The sequence below is a fragment of the Amia ocellicauda genome, chromosome 11 (genome assembly GCF_036373705.1).
Source record: "Amia ocellicauda isolate fAmiCal2 chromosome 11, fAmiCal2.hap1, whole genome shotgun sequence".
Lineage (NCBI taxonomy): Eukaryota > Metazoa > Chordata > Actinopteri > Amiiformes > Amiidae > Amia > Amia ocellicauda.
Window position 1 is genome coordinate 31,002,477 of NC_089860.1, and position 14,993 is coordinate 31,017,469.

Sequence of the window (14,993 nt, forward strand, 5' to 3'; positions counted from 1 at the left end):
TAATATTGATAGGGGTACATTGCCTATGGGATTTCATTATGCAAAGAAAAACATCATAGACAATAAACAGCAAACCGTATTTCGGAAATTTCCCGTAGGAAAGAAACGGAAATGAAAATTGCAATGAAAATAATGCTGCTGTGTACACAAACACCGTCAATTAACCTCCGTTTAGATGGACCAATCAAGTGGATCAACTCATACGTTTTGTCTCATATCTTCACCAGAACATTGGATGAACATTTGCATTGGATGTCATCAATAAAATTTTAATGACACAAAACAAACACCACTGATCAAGAAAACACAGATCAAAGGGAGAAATTATTCTGAAAAAGAGAAACATTTCATGTCATATCAATTAAAAAGAAAGAAAATGAAAATCATTATGCACAAGGCTCTTATAATTGAAGTATTTCTGTAATTAAATTGAAATTAATTATATATTTTTAAGGGCAACGGGTGAATAGAATTTGTATGGAATGAACGCTTATTACAAGCACAAATGAAAAATATCCAAACTGAAAATGTTTAACCAGTGAGACCCTCAAACGTCCCTTTCATTCCTGTATAGTAACACACTGTTCGCTCCCAATACTTCACTAATTAACAGAAGAACTCAATTTTCAATGGCAACAACCACTTTAATATTTTAATATCAGCTTCCATCTCAGGCCAGTAGCACCATAATATACCTAGTCTCCCAATTCACATTATTATTATTTTTTATTTTATTTTATTTGTTAGCATTAGCCTACTATGCATTTTTGTAAAGCACTAAATAAAAATGTGATGACAATACATAGCTAGTGCTGATGTAGACACATCTGCACAATAGCGTAGCGTTTGAGTAAATACAATTTACTCATCTAAAGGAAAGAAATGGTGCATGAATTGTAATGATCCAGCTACAGTGAGGAGAGTCTTATGAGGATATAAGTATTGATCTGCTTCTTTACATCCCATTATTTTTGTAACCTTCTTTAATCTCCCGTAGTTAATGTATTGATGCCGAAGCTATGACAATTCCCGGAGAGCGGCCGTTTGTGGATTATGATAAGCGGTCTTAAACGAAACCAATTAGTTGAGAATATTTGGGTAAATGAAGACAGGAAAGGGGATCTTATGTTTGCATCCTCCAGATATAACAAGGCCGCAATGTCAACCTGAATCCCAGTGCTGGTGTCTCTGAAATGGGATGTAACTAAAAGGCAGATGTTTGAAGATAAATCCAATATTTAATATACACTTTCGTTTGTGCTGACTTTCATGTGTATTACAATCAATCATCGCAGTCATCCAATCATCCAATCATCCTCCTAGAATGGCCCCTGGAGTGTAGCATAGCAGGAATGGCAGCAGTTTCTGTAGCCCAAGATAACCTCTACAGCGTGGAGGTAGCAGGGTGTAATGGAGGTTTTGCCAAATTTAGCTTTGGCCAGATCCACTGGTGTAAGTGAACTGGCCTGTGTCCATGGCCATGTTTGGATTGTGCACATCCTATATGAGAATGTAATAACAAAGCAATACCATGTTTGTATCTGCACAAATCCTCTGTCCACCAGCATGATTTTCAAAAACATACTTCTTCCAACTATTTCAAGTTGAGGAGAAGAGGTTTTGCCCATGTGGATCAAGTGTTTGCTACTTTGCATTTACTCGTACACAAATGTGACAATTGAAATTTTTGCTTATCCTAATTAATAGGTTGATTTGATTTTAGCGTCTTTTTATTAAGAAAATACGGTTACAGCAGTGGATACGATTCTGTGGATCAACTTATCAAGATGTCCCCATCACAATAAGTAGTAACTCAGTACAAAGCTGCTGATGACTATAAGATCGTATTGTATGACAGTAGAATTGCCTTTTCAATGCTTATGTTTGTTGCAGTCAACCCAACGTAAAGAAAGTGCTATCAAATTTAATTCCTAAATATTCTTTTCCATTTCTTGCGTCCTACTTTCATTCCAAGTTGAAAGTAAAAGTTAGGGCTGAAAATCCTTTCAAGATTTAAAATAACAATTAAATCCCCTAAATGTCTCATTTGTTTCAAGCTAAAGAGAGTTATTTGAACTTTTTCGTGTATGAAATAACTGCCAGCCTAGGAATTATTTCTTTGAACTCTTTCCAGAGCAACTGATATCTTTTGAGTAGTGCCCAAAACCAAATAATTAATTTTAAATTGCAGTTGTGTAACTGGATGAATCCTGCATTACCTATCTTTAATTTCATTTAAATTCAATAATATATATATATATATATATATATATATATATATATATATATATATATACACTCACCTAAAGGATTATTAGGAACACCATACTAATACTGTGTTTGACCCCCTTTCGCCTTCAGAACTGCCTTAATTCTACGTGGCATTGATTCAACAAGGTGCTGAAAGCATTCTTTAGAAATGTTGGCCCATATTGATAGGATAGCATCTTGCAGTTGATGGAGATTTGTGGGATGCACATCCAGGGCACGAAGCTCCCGTTCCACCACATCCCAAAGATGCTCTATTGGGTTGAGATCTGGTGACTGTGGGGGCCAGTTTAGTACAGTGAACTCATTGTCATGTTCAAGAAACCAATTTGAAATGATTCCACCTTTGTGACATGGTGCATTATCCTGCTGGAAGTAGCCATCAGAGGATGGGTACATGGTGGTCATAAAGGGATGGACATGGTCAGAAACAATGCTCAGGTAGGCCGTGGCATTTAAACGATGCCCAATTGGCACTAAGGGGCCTAAAGTGTGCCAAGAAAACATCCCCCACACCATTACACCACCACCACCAGCCTGCACAGTGGTAACAAGGCATGATGGATCCATGTTCTCATTCTGTTTACACCAAATTCTGACTCTACCATCTGAATGTCTCAACAGAAATCGAGACTCATCAGACCAGGCAACAGTTTTCCAGTCTTCAACTGTCCAATTTTGGTGAGCTTGTGCAAATTGTAGCCTCTTTTTCCTATTTGTAGTGGAGATGAGTGGTACCCGGTGGGGTCTTCTGCTGTTGTAGCCCATCCGCCTCAAGGTTGTACGTGTTGTGGCTTCACAAATGCTTTGCTGCATACCTCGGTTGTAACGAGTGGTTATTTCAGTCAAAGTTGCTCTTCTATCAGCTTGAATCAGTCGGCCCATTCTCCTCTGACCTCTAGCATCAACAAGGCATTTTCGCCCACAGGACTGCTGCATACTCGATGTTTTTCCCTTTTCACACCATTCTTTGTAAACCCTAGAAATGGTTGTGCGTGAAAATCCCAGTAACTGAGCAGATTGTGAAATACTCAGACCGGCCCGTCTGGCACCAACAACCATGCCACGCTCAAAATTGCTTAAATCACCTTCCTTTCCCATTCAGGCATTCAGTTTGGAGTTCAGGAGATTGTCTTGACCAGGACCACACCCCTAAATGCATTGAAGCAACTGCCATGTGATTGGTTGGTTAGATAATTGCATTAATGAGAAATTGAACAGGTGTTCCTAATAATCCTTTAGGTGAGTGTATATCTCCAAGCATTTGTGATAGAGAAACAGACTGAAATTGGTACTGGGATCAGGTTACAGTGTGGAATTTAATTAATATAAAGGGAAAGCTGTGGAGACACCAATGGAGACAAAATAAAACCTTTATTGGCATTCTTTATGATTCATAATATTATCTAGAACAAACTGAGAAAGTAAACACCTAAATCCTGTATATAAAATGTATTAAAATTAAATGAACCTGCTAAACCAAGACTTTTATCTAGTTTTACTCAGAATTTACATGTACGACTAAAAACAGTTAGGTTTCTTTTGTGTTAGATTGTGTGATTGTTTAAATTTTGAAATCCATTTCTTCAGCTACATGAAACATTAATAATTTTATTTCTGTAACATTTGTTAATTTATTTTTACTTTTACATGTTTCTGACAATTTGTGTAACAATCTTGAGTGATCTTACACATTACTTAATATGAATTATGAAATACAACAAAGTTTCTGCTTGTATAATATTTAGCAATGAAAACTCTTCTTAAATTAATGTATAGAGTCTGAAAGAGGTGTATATTATGGAATATCATATTCTATGATCTGTATTTCGTATTGCTGCCGTGTCCCTAAATATTAACTTAGTATCTTTTGGATGTTGTGTGTTGTACATTCTGGAAAAAAACTGGTTGGTCTTCTCAACATCGATTGAAGTGAAACATAGATTTGTTGCCTGGGATTTTAATAAAAGGGTGCTCTACATCATACAAAGGAAATATCGATACTAACCACGTCATTTAACTCTTCTCTGCTGTCTGAGGCTTAGTACGTCATCACAAGTAGGAGAAACACGGGGAGGGGGTGAATCATAAGTGATTCATAAACCTGCTTTTGGTGCTTTGAAGACATTGTAAGTTTCTGACAGAAGATGGGTGGAAATACGAAACAAACTACTTAAGAGCCCTGTGCCGCACTTCTCCGAAGACCAGACGTAGGGAGACCTCAAGAAAGACAGACAAATTCTTTATTTATGTGCATTAATATCTAGTATCAGTTTGATCAATACAGGTTTCCTGATGAGTATGAAGATCCTGTGCATTGTTGTTACTTGTTTCTGACTGGTTCTTAAACTGTTATATCTGATCAACTAAGGAAGCCTGAACATAGAAATGTGAACTTACCTGTGTGTATTGATTCCCAAAGAAATTGAGGTAGCCAAACATGAAACAAAAAGAAAGAGATAGAAGAATTAGCAATTGATGATATCTGAAATACATATGTGGTGTATATTTATACATATATTTGTGAAACTGTTAAATATTAGTCAAACTAAACTAGATAATAGTTTAAACATGATATCTTTAAATCAAATCAAAACACATGTCTTAATATATACAAGTGCAACTAAGTGAAAGTTTTTCCTTGGTTGAAACCAATAGTTTTTACTTATTTTATATTAAGTACTTTGTAGGATGGTGATTTTAATTCAGGGGCAGTACTTTCTGTCAAGCACTTCTTAGTACCCTTTGAACCACAACACTGCTGCCATTTTCAGCAGTATGTTATGCAATCTCATCAAAAAAATAGGTGCCAGAAGCAAAATCGTTTCCTCTTGAAATATTCAAGACCGAAGTGACTTCCTTGCTTGTTGCTATTGCTGTTCACTTTGTTGGAGCACTTTGTTTGGAAAGACATCAAAAAGCTTTCATAGAAGGAATAAATAATAATAATAATCATAATAATCATAATAATCTCATTCTTGTACCATCAAGCAGTGGGAATAATACTCCTGTGGCATAGGAGAGTACAGGAGTGAGGTCTGTGGGCTTTAAACCAGCAGAGACTATGTGATGCTTAAGAGATGCTTTCAGAGCGGAGCATTTAAACCATATAAAAAACACTGCAACACGATAACACAACATGCTGTAGTCGGATAACCTCTAACATAATTGTTTCCTAGAAGCAGAGGGAGTACACTATTTTCACAATGAGATACATTAAAATATGCAATCACTTTATATGGCAAAACATATTGACGAATATGACACTGTGACATGCTGCAATCCTTGCGCAGATTGTTTGATGCCAGGTATTCAAGTAATAAAGCAGCGGAGAACATTCCTGTCATTTCTAGTGTACAGGACATTGCATTGATGTTACTTATGACTGATTCTAACATTTCTGCCCATTTTATCTCGTTAAAAAACTATTTCAGAACCATTCTGGTTTTATTCACAATCATAACAATATTTCTAAACGTTTCCATGTATTCTGCTGTCATTGAACACACTGTTTTTACTGCTTATCTTTGCCTTTTCACCTAACAAGGACAGTAATCAGTTTTCTATATTCATGTACATTATTTATACATACTTAACCTCATTTACATATAGAAATGGAATTCCCAATTTGAAAAACTGTGCATGCTCAAAATGGAGATTCTGTCAGGTTCGAATAAGTCAAACTGAATTGCAGCTTGTTAGACTGTGCTGAGAATAACTCACTTCTAAATCGTAGAAATAAAGTATATTTTATGAGACAAAAAATTAAACTCAATTGAACTGAGGGAAGGGAGGGTGGAGGGGACATGACAAAAAAAGAGATACTACAAGCAGCAGCTCCTCTCCCTCTGCCTCTTTCGCATGCATCTGTGTTTTGGAGAGAGGGGAACACCAGTCGTGAAAGAGAAAGTTGGTTTCCAGACTTTCAAGGGAATTTAACTGTCGGAACCAATTTGAAGAGGGCAGCCATATCACAAGCAAAAGGCTGTTCGTACACATCTTTAGGATATAGAGGCACCCAGGGCAGAAATGGAAAGATATGAAAAACCAGCGAGGCGTGAAAATCGATGGCTTGGTGCTGCGCCAGAAAGCACAGCCAGTGGTAACTTTAGGAAATCGACGGAGACTTTTTACTCAAATAATTATTCAAGCTGCACGATGGTGGTGAATTAAACATTGAAAAGGCCTCAAACCACAATAGCAAGCTGACCCAAATGCACCACTCCGATCTGGTTTTTAATTTTCACCGCTTGGAGCCGAGACCAAAATTAAATACCAAGGGAAACTAATGTTGGGGTCAACAGCAGATAGCGCTACCGCAGAGTCCTAGCTCAAATGAAAAGAGCATAGTACACATCTGTACTGAACTAATATCACTAAATGTCAAGGTACCAGACACTATCGCATGGGATGCTGTGTGTGCATTAAAAAAGCATCAATATTTAAACACTGATATTTTCCAAGATTTAACTCAAATCTTGTATTTTTAAAAATGTTGGAAATTACATGAGAAAATAATAAAATATAGAGTAATAAAATATTAAATACACAAATCCTTCCAGAATTACACAACTGTGTAGAACAGAAAATGCTCAGGTTTCTCACTGTGAATATTTATTTTAGATCATAATCTGGTGGAAGGGGTTGATGTGCCTTACAAAATCTTATGTTAAATAGGTTTAAAAAGGTTGGGAAACACTGCTATAAGATAGGTGCTTACATTTTTTTTTCAAACAGAATATTATACTATTATACACTTATTTCTCCTAGTTCCTGGTTCATGCCCCTCTGGTCTTAAACTGGGACTTGAGGTGAAAACTGACATCCTGTCACCGATGCCTACATAGCTCTTTATTAAATAACCCTTCATTCAAAATTGGAATTATCTTGGAAAACGAACAAGATGTGGAAAAAGTATTTCACAGAGGTTTTACAAAGGAAAAAATGGTTAACAACCAGTCCAGTCAAACCCTAAGAGAGATCAGGATAAATGAGGAGGAGGTACTAAAGGGACTAGCAGAATTAAAAACAAACAAATCACCTGGGCCAGATGGGATATTTCCAACAGTACTTAAAGAAATGAGGGAAATGATTTATAGGCTGCTAACTCAAATATTCCAAATGACACTTAGAACAGGGGATGTGCCAACTGACTAGAAGATGGAGGAATGTCATACCAATCCACAAGAAAGGGGACAAAACTGAGCCAGGAAATTACAGACCAATCAGTCTCACCTGCATCACCTGTATAATGCTGGAGAAAATGATTAGACAGAAAATAGAGGAGCATCTTAATGAAAACCATATTATTGGAGATAGTCGACATGGGTTTAGACGAGGCAGATCATGTCTTACTAATTTATTAGATTTTTTTTTTAACATTCACCTGCAGCTGTAGATCATGTGAAAGCATATGATATGATATACTTAGATATTCAGAAAGCTTTTTATAAGGTTCCACAACAAAGACTGATCCTCAAATTGGAAGCTGTAGGCATTCAGGGTAATGTAAGTAGATGGATTATGAACTGGTTGATGTATAGGAAACAGAGGGTGTCGATTAGAGGAGTTGCTTCTAACTGGAGTGAGGTTGTTAGTGGAGTTCCACAGGGATCAGTACTAGGGCCTTTGCTTTTTCGAATCTATATTAATGATCTGGACTCTGGGATAGTTAGCAAACTTGTCAAATTTGCAGATGATACTAAAATAGGTGGCTCAGCAGCACAGGTAATTCAAAGGGACTTGGATATTATTCAGATGTGGGCCGACACCTGTCAGATGAAATTCAATGTGGACAAGTGCAAGGTATTACATGCAGGTAATAGAAATATCCATAATTACACTATGGGAGGAATAGAAATAAATTAAGTAACACATTAGAAAGACATAGGAGTCTACGTGGACTCCTCACTTTCTCCATCCAAACAATGTGGGGAAGCAATAAAAAAGCAAACAAAATGCTAGGGTATATTATCAAAAGTGTAGAATTGAGAACAAGGGCAGTAATGTTCAGACTGTACAATGCACTAGTTAGAGCTCATCTGGATACTGTGGACAGTTCTGGGCTCCACACTTCAAGAAAGATATCGCTGCTCTAGAGGCAGTTCAGAGGAGAGCAACCAGACTTATTCCAGGTCTGAAGGGAATGTCCTACTGAGAGACTGAGGAACCTGAACCTTTTCACGCTGGAACAGAGGAGACTATGTGGGGACTTGATCCAAGTCTTCAAAGTCATGAAAAGCATCGACCACATCAAACCAGAGGAGCTTTTCCAGATCAGCAGGGACACACGCATCCGGGGACACAAATGGAAATTGGGCTTCAAGGCATTCAAGACACTTCTTCACACAGAGAGGCGTCACAATCTGGAACAAACTCCCCAGCGATGTGGTATAAGCTACATTTGGGAACAGACTGGATAGGATCCTTGGATCACTTAGTTATTAATGGACACCAAACGAGCACGATGGGTTGAATGGCCTCCTGTCATTTGTCCACTTTCTTATGTTCTTATGTTTATACACTATATTAATTAGGAGTTACAGCAATATCTGTAACTATAAAAATTATACTTCTCCTGCTTTAGTATGGCAATGCATATAGCTGGCTTCAAGGGACATGGCATTGCATGAGCAAGGAACAGAGAAAGAAAAGCCCTTAAAATGACATCAAAATGAATACACTGGAGCAAAAAGGCCAACAAAATGAATATCCTGAATAATTAGCCTGACAAAGTACATACACCAGAGACCTGAATTTTCAGATTTTCCTGAAAATATAAATAATTATGAATACGGTGGCGGGGGCTACTCAGCTATTAGCTTTTCACCTCAAATACCATCAAGCGCCCTCACTAGCCAACTGTAAAAGCTTCAAGCTGACAGGGAGAGTAGCTTGTTTTTCTCTTAACCACATCCGATCTCTGATGCTTTTGCAATTTATTCAGAGAAGCTTTGTAAAAACACAGAGACACCTCAAAATGACCTGTGAAAATGATGTAATTTTGCTGCAAATCTTTCTCATCAAAATGGCCAACTGTTAGATCCACAGATGTGCACTGTGGGCATCGTATAAAAAAGTTTAGCGGTGCATCAACATGCGTACCTTCCTGTTCGGTCCTAATTACCTCCTAGCACACATTTATACAGCTTGCCTTCTTCTTTTTCACTCTCCTGTCCAGCTTGCAACATGAAAACAAGGTTAAGATCAGAGACTTGGTAAAACCAGACCTGCCATTTCAGATTCTTTCACTCTTGTTCCTGATTTAAATAATCCAGGTTTACCTTTGCTGTACGTTAATGGCCTGTTAAAATCCTCATGTCCTTCCTGAGCTAATGGCATGGCACTGAAAACTGGGATGCTGTTTGCCATTGAAAACAACCCTCACCCTTCACATCACTACCGTCCTGTTTTATAGGAGGCACTTTACTGGAGAACATAATGTATTACTGTAAGCGTTTACATGAACACATAAATCTATATATGTACAAATCTTAATTCTCTTTGAACATGCTGTCCCAATTTTAAAAGGGCATCTGTACCAATGTGCATGGACATAGTTGTGTGTAACATTTCTTTAACAAGTCTGGGAAATGCGTGCATTTGAAAGACCTATTAGAAACTGTGTTCTGCCAGACAGGTGTGTTATATTGGAGGTATTTAAGTGTGACATTCCCATGGACTGAAATGTGGTGCTGCTCTTTATACTCCAGAATACTGATTAATGTGGCTAATCTCTCCCACATTTATTAGCAGGAGCAACAATCTCTGTTTCATAAGATACCGTGTAATAGTGCAGAGATTGATTTGAGACACTTTGACTCAAAGACTAAACATAAATTACTTCAAAACAAAAATTGGAATTGAGGCACAGGGCTCGTCAGCTCCCTCAACGAATGACATGTTATGGGATGATATTGAGGGAGAGTGAAATAAGAGAGTGAAGTGTAGATGCAGGGGAACTGTGTAAACATTTTCCTTTAAATTTTTAAAATGATAACCAAAAACAAAAGACTTACCAGTAATTTAAAAAAAAATGTAACGACCAGAAAACTTGGAGCCCAAAAGAGTCCTGCTGTTGAAACATTTTTGAAGCTGCTGGCATTCAGAAAGTGTTATTAGAGCACTTATAAAATAGGCAACATGTGAAAAAGGTGCCATAATACTCTTTAGGCTAAACAGGCACTGAAGAGAACAGCTCTGTTTAATTTTTGTTTATAATCAGGAACCCTGCGCTCTGTGCTAATTATGAATTTGTGTTTGCATGGCGCCTGTACGACCACGGAATTAGCTCTATAAATCCTGCGCCCCATTTGGATGCTGGCCAGTGACTAACTGCCGCGTCCTGCTGCCCCACCAACTGGGGCTGTAAATAAGCAGGAGCTGAGTTATGTGCAAACAAGCCTGAGTGTAAATCTCCCTCAGGAAATATTATCATGGCTCGCCAGTGGTGCCAGGGATGGCATTGAGAACTGCAGGGAGTCAGGCTTCAGTTCTCCTGGAAGACCGAACACAGCGCAGCCATGGACTGCCCCCCCCCAACGATTCATTATTCCAGATAGTTTTGAGTCAGCAGGTTTTTAATAACGAAGACGTGCAGGGCTAAAGAAGGCCTAGTCATTCCTTTTTCTAAGAATTACCACACCCCCTTGGATTTAATTATTCAGGGTGCCCCAATTTGTGTTTTTTTGTTTGTTTGTTTTGTAAACTGGAAATAGTATATATTTTTAGTGATGAACAACAACAACAAACAATTTACTAAGAATATACCCCTTAGTCTGTTTACATTCTGAAAGAGAGGCTCAATTAGTATGTTTTTCCTCTCCTCACTACTTCCTCACTCAGTAAGAGCAATGGCACTGCTGGGTCAGCTAGAGGAATACATAAAATGGACACTGAAATATCCAGTCAAACCACAGGCAGGCAAGCTAACCTATCCCCTGAAGACTATTGGTATTTGGTAAAGAACAGTAACAAAGGAAAAATAATAATAATTAAAAAACAGACATTATAGTATGGCTTCTGTGTTCTGACTTAATTTTGTACTTTATTACTAAAGGGCTGTAGTGTTCTTACAACAGTCTGGTAACAGCTAACAACAGCATAGTTTGTGTTCATACTGACATCTTAATACCACAGGGCGCAATCTCTGTGGAGAAGACCACCGGTGCCAATAACACACTGCACTGTTAGCGTTTATTTTCTAGAAGAGAATAAGGAACAATTACGAACAGAAATGTAAAAACGAGAAATTTAAGACGCCTCTGTTAACCCAGTGTCTGGATTAAATCTGGAGAAATTGTCTCTTTAACTTAAAGTCATGCAGGTTACGCCATCAGCACTGTCTCTTTGTGCGCCAGATTGGGCTCCTCCCTATGTTTAAAGATTTATACTGATGCCCATGTAGGCCAGGACACACAAGTGCTTGATGTGGTTTTGATAGATGTGGAAAGGGTTAACATCTGGGACGCAGGACAGCTGATGCAAAGTGGGATAGCAAAAAGGCAAGCTAATTTAGTGCTTTCATTTATTCATAAACCTCAGGACTTTTCTAGACTCTGCATTATTTCAATTAATTAGCTATCACAAGCATAACACTTTGCTTTTTTTTGTGGGTGGAGGGGGGTGGGGGCAACGACCCACACAAGGAAAAGGCATTTCTGATTGGAAGAGCACTGCTGTTGTGTCTCTACCCCACCCACACGCCATTCCTTTCACTGTTAATGAGCCATCTTCATTCAGCGATATTTCACACAAGCAATTAATTTATCCCCAGGGAAGTCTGCTTCTATCTTTTGGTTCCTGAAAACGAAAACACACAGACACACAGACACACACACATGCACACACACACACAGGAAGCTTTGTTTGAAAACAGATTTGGGGAGAAAAAAACATTGTGATGATTAATTTCAGCCGCTCATGGGAAACAAATGGGAGGAACTGACAAGAGCTTGAAAACGAGCCAATCTGTCTAGCCAAAGGCACCTGAAATCAGGTTCACAGCATCTAGTATTCATGGGATAATTTCAATGGAGGGAAACTGTGCATTATGCATGCATGTGTAAAACTGACAGTAACCCAACACATTCGTTGGATCTCCTCAAATATGCTCATGCAATATTATTCAGTTGTGCATAATCTAAACATATGATGTATACATTTTTTATGTACTGAGGCCATTACATTTGGTACGGTATATCAAGAAATATCGTGAGATCTCTGGCAAGTGCAACAAAGCCAGAAAGATAAATATTGGTTTGTGTAAAACACTATTTAGGGATTACTGTAAAAATGTGTGGCTGGTTACACAGACCTCGATTTGCACTAGTCCAGGACTACTCCACCTAAATTTACATTGGGTAATCCAAGACTAGTGGTAATTTGGGTATGTGAAACCAGCCCTTAGTTTCACATTAGGGCGAATGAAACACATGGACATTTCTTCAGGGAGAAACATCCTTGTATTTGATTGTTATATCTAGTCATACATCTTATGCATACAAAATTGTTAGACTTAAGTAGTTTTAATTAATTTTCTCAAAATAAATGTGTGAATTTCAATATGAAAATAATACACAATCTTGAAGTGAGGACTAAAATCAATCAAACATGGGGAACAAACTACTCCAAATGAAAGGATTTTCAACCTTTCTGACCAATTATGTTTTATTGATTTAGGTATTTTCTAAGAAATATGAAATATGTAAACTGATATAAAGTTGCCATTTTTAAACCTTTGTTTGTCTTCCACCTGATATAATTTCCCATCATACAAGAACAAAATTTGTGAAATATGCTAGCCATTATTCAAATATTATACTCAGAGTCCATTAGCAGGTATTGAAAAAGCTACAATTAATGGTGCCAGATGGAAAAATGTCCAACCTTAGCCACAACCATGATCATTTTCCAATCGATTAATTTTTAAGCATCTCTGAAATCCTAAAACAAATGTTCAATACAAGGCCTTGCGCAGTTAGTGTTTACTGGCACTTTAAGAGTCTAGACATATATTATATATATATTACAAGTCCAGTTTCCCTAAAGCACTCTGCTGCAACTGTTTCCATGGAAACCGTGAAGCACCAACTCTGTGTTTTCATTGAGCCGGTCCTGCCAGTGGGGGATGTTGACACGGAGCATTTCCTCACAGACTACACAAAGGCCTTTCCCCAACAATTAGGCCTGCACCCTCATTATACCATGAAAAATAGCAACTCCATGGTGACTGAACAACAAGGACACCCATTAAACATATCGAATGCCATAAAACCTGAAGATAATTGGGACTTAAGACCACTGAGTTACAGCCAATATAAACCTTCCCCAATAAAAGTGCAGGAAAGTCATTAAACAGTGAATGTATCAAACCATGGAAAGGAAGCAAGAACTGAAACTCAGGAAAATGAATGTAATCATGGTCTAGAGATGTAAAATAAATAAATAAAGAATGAATATAGTCTACATTTTACTTATTGAGGGGTTATGATTCTTTGACAGTCCTCCTCATGCATTATTCAATTGACTGAGTAAACTAAACTTCTATTTTACAGAAATGGAAATGAGACCGTGACAAAATCGTAATCTGTTAGAAACTGATTAACCAAAGTCATCCCCAATACACTTCCCTTGATCGCACAGCGGCTCGAACCTCAGATTGACAGTTTCTTTGAATCAGTGAAATACAAGCACTGTAGAAAATGAAAAAAACAATCTCTGATTTTTACCGTAAATTAATATTAAATGCATGTGAAGAAATAAATAAAAAAGGAAAAAGGAAAGCTTTAAAGAACTATTTCAAACATAATCCACCTCAGCAACTAATTTAACAGCCTCCTGCACTCCAGTCACACACACATACACCCACACCTACACGCACACACACGTGTCCCTGACAAACAGACGAGATTCTGAGCTAAGAGTCTTAACACCCCAGAGGTCAATTCTGCCAAGTTCAAGACAACAAGAGAGACAAACACAGCCAGATATCATTACAGCAGCTAAAGTTCAGCTTGCCTTTCTGTCTCGGTAAACAAACCCCCAGGTGTGTAGGCCTGTGGTTCATTTGAAGCAAAGCCTGTCAACTGTCAGGCGAAAGTGGTGTAACATCCCAATAAAGCACAAATGGCTGTAAAAGACTCCATTGGGGGAAATTTATGGAGCTCATACAAATTTATTATAAATCTACGAAAAAGGTCAAAGTGCTTTATGTTTGGAGTTTAAAAAAAATCAATCGAGAGCTCATTGACCTAAATTGCCTGGTTGTGACCTGCATTCCCCAAGCAGTGGCACACATGTGGCTGGGGAATCAAGTTCACAGTCAGATCTTTTCCAATGATCCCCATGTTTGGCTTTGTACCCATGGGGCTGGGAGGGATAAAAGTTGTCAGGAGTTTCACTGACTGGCCACACAATTACCTCTGCAACTGGCCAGAGCTGTGGCAATGATACATCTGAGCTCAAGGTCTTATCAGGGAGAGATAGTGGCTTAGCTCCGCTGTGTGCCCTTTGAGGAAAAAAGACACTGGACTGACAGATTACATTTTTGACGATGTGCCAGTATAGGCTAAGAGTTGGAGTGCGTCAATGGTTTGTGTTAACTGGAGCCGACTTAAAACTGCAGGTGTAAAGAAAGCAAACTGAAATCGGAAAAACAAAATGTTGCTATAGAGCCTGGATAAACAAAAGTACAGGTATTATTATATTTTATTTCAGGACATGAA

At 38.0% G+C, this 14,993-nt stretch overlaps 1 protein-coding gene across 3 annotated transcripts in view; it reads right to left on the reverse strand.

The window, feature by feature from the left end:
• The window catches only part of nkain1 (sodium/potassium transporting ATPase interacting 1), a 96,607-nt gene that overhangs the window by 39,428 nt on the left and 42,186 nt on the right, over window positions 1-14,993 (reverse strand). The gene's annotated exons all lie outside the window — the stretch shown is intronic.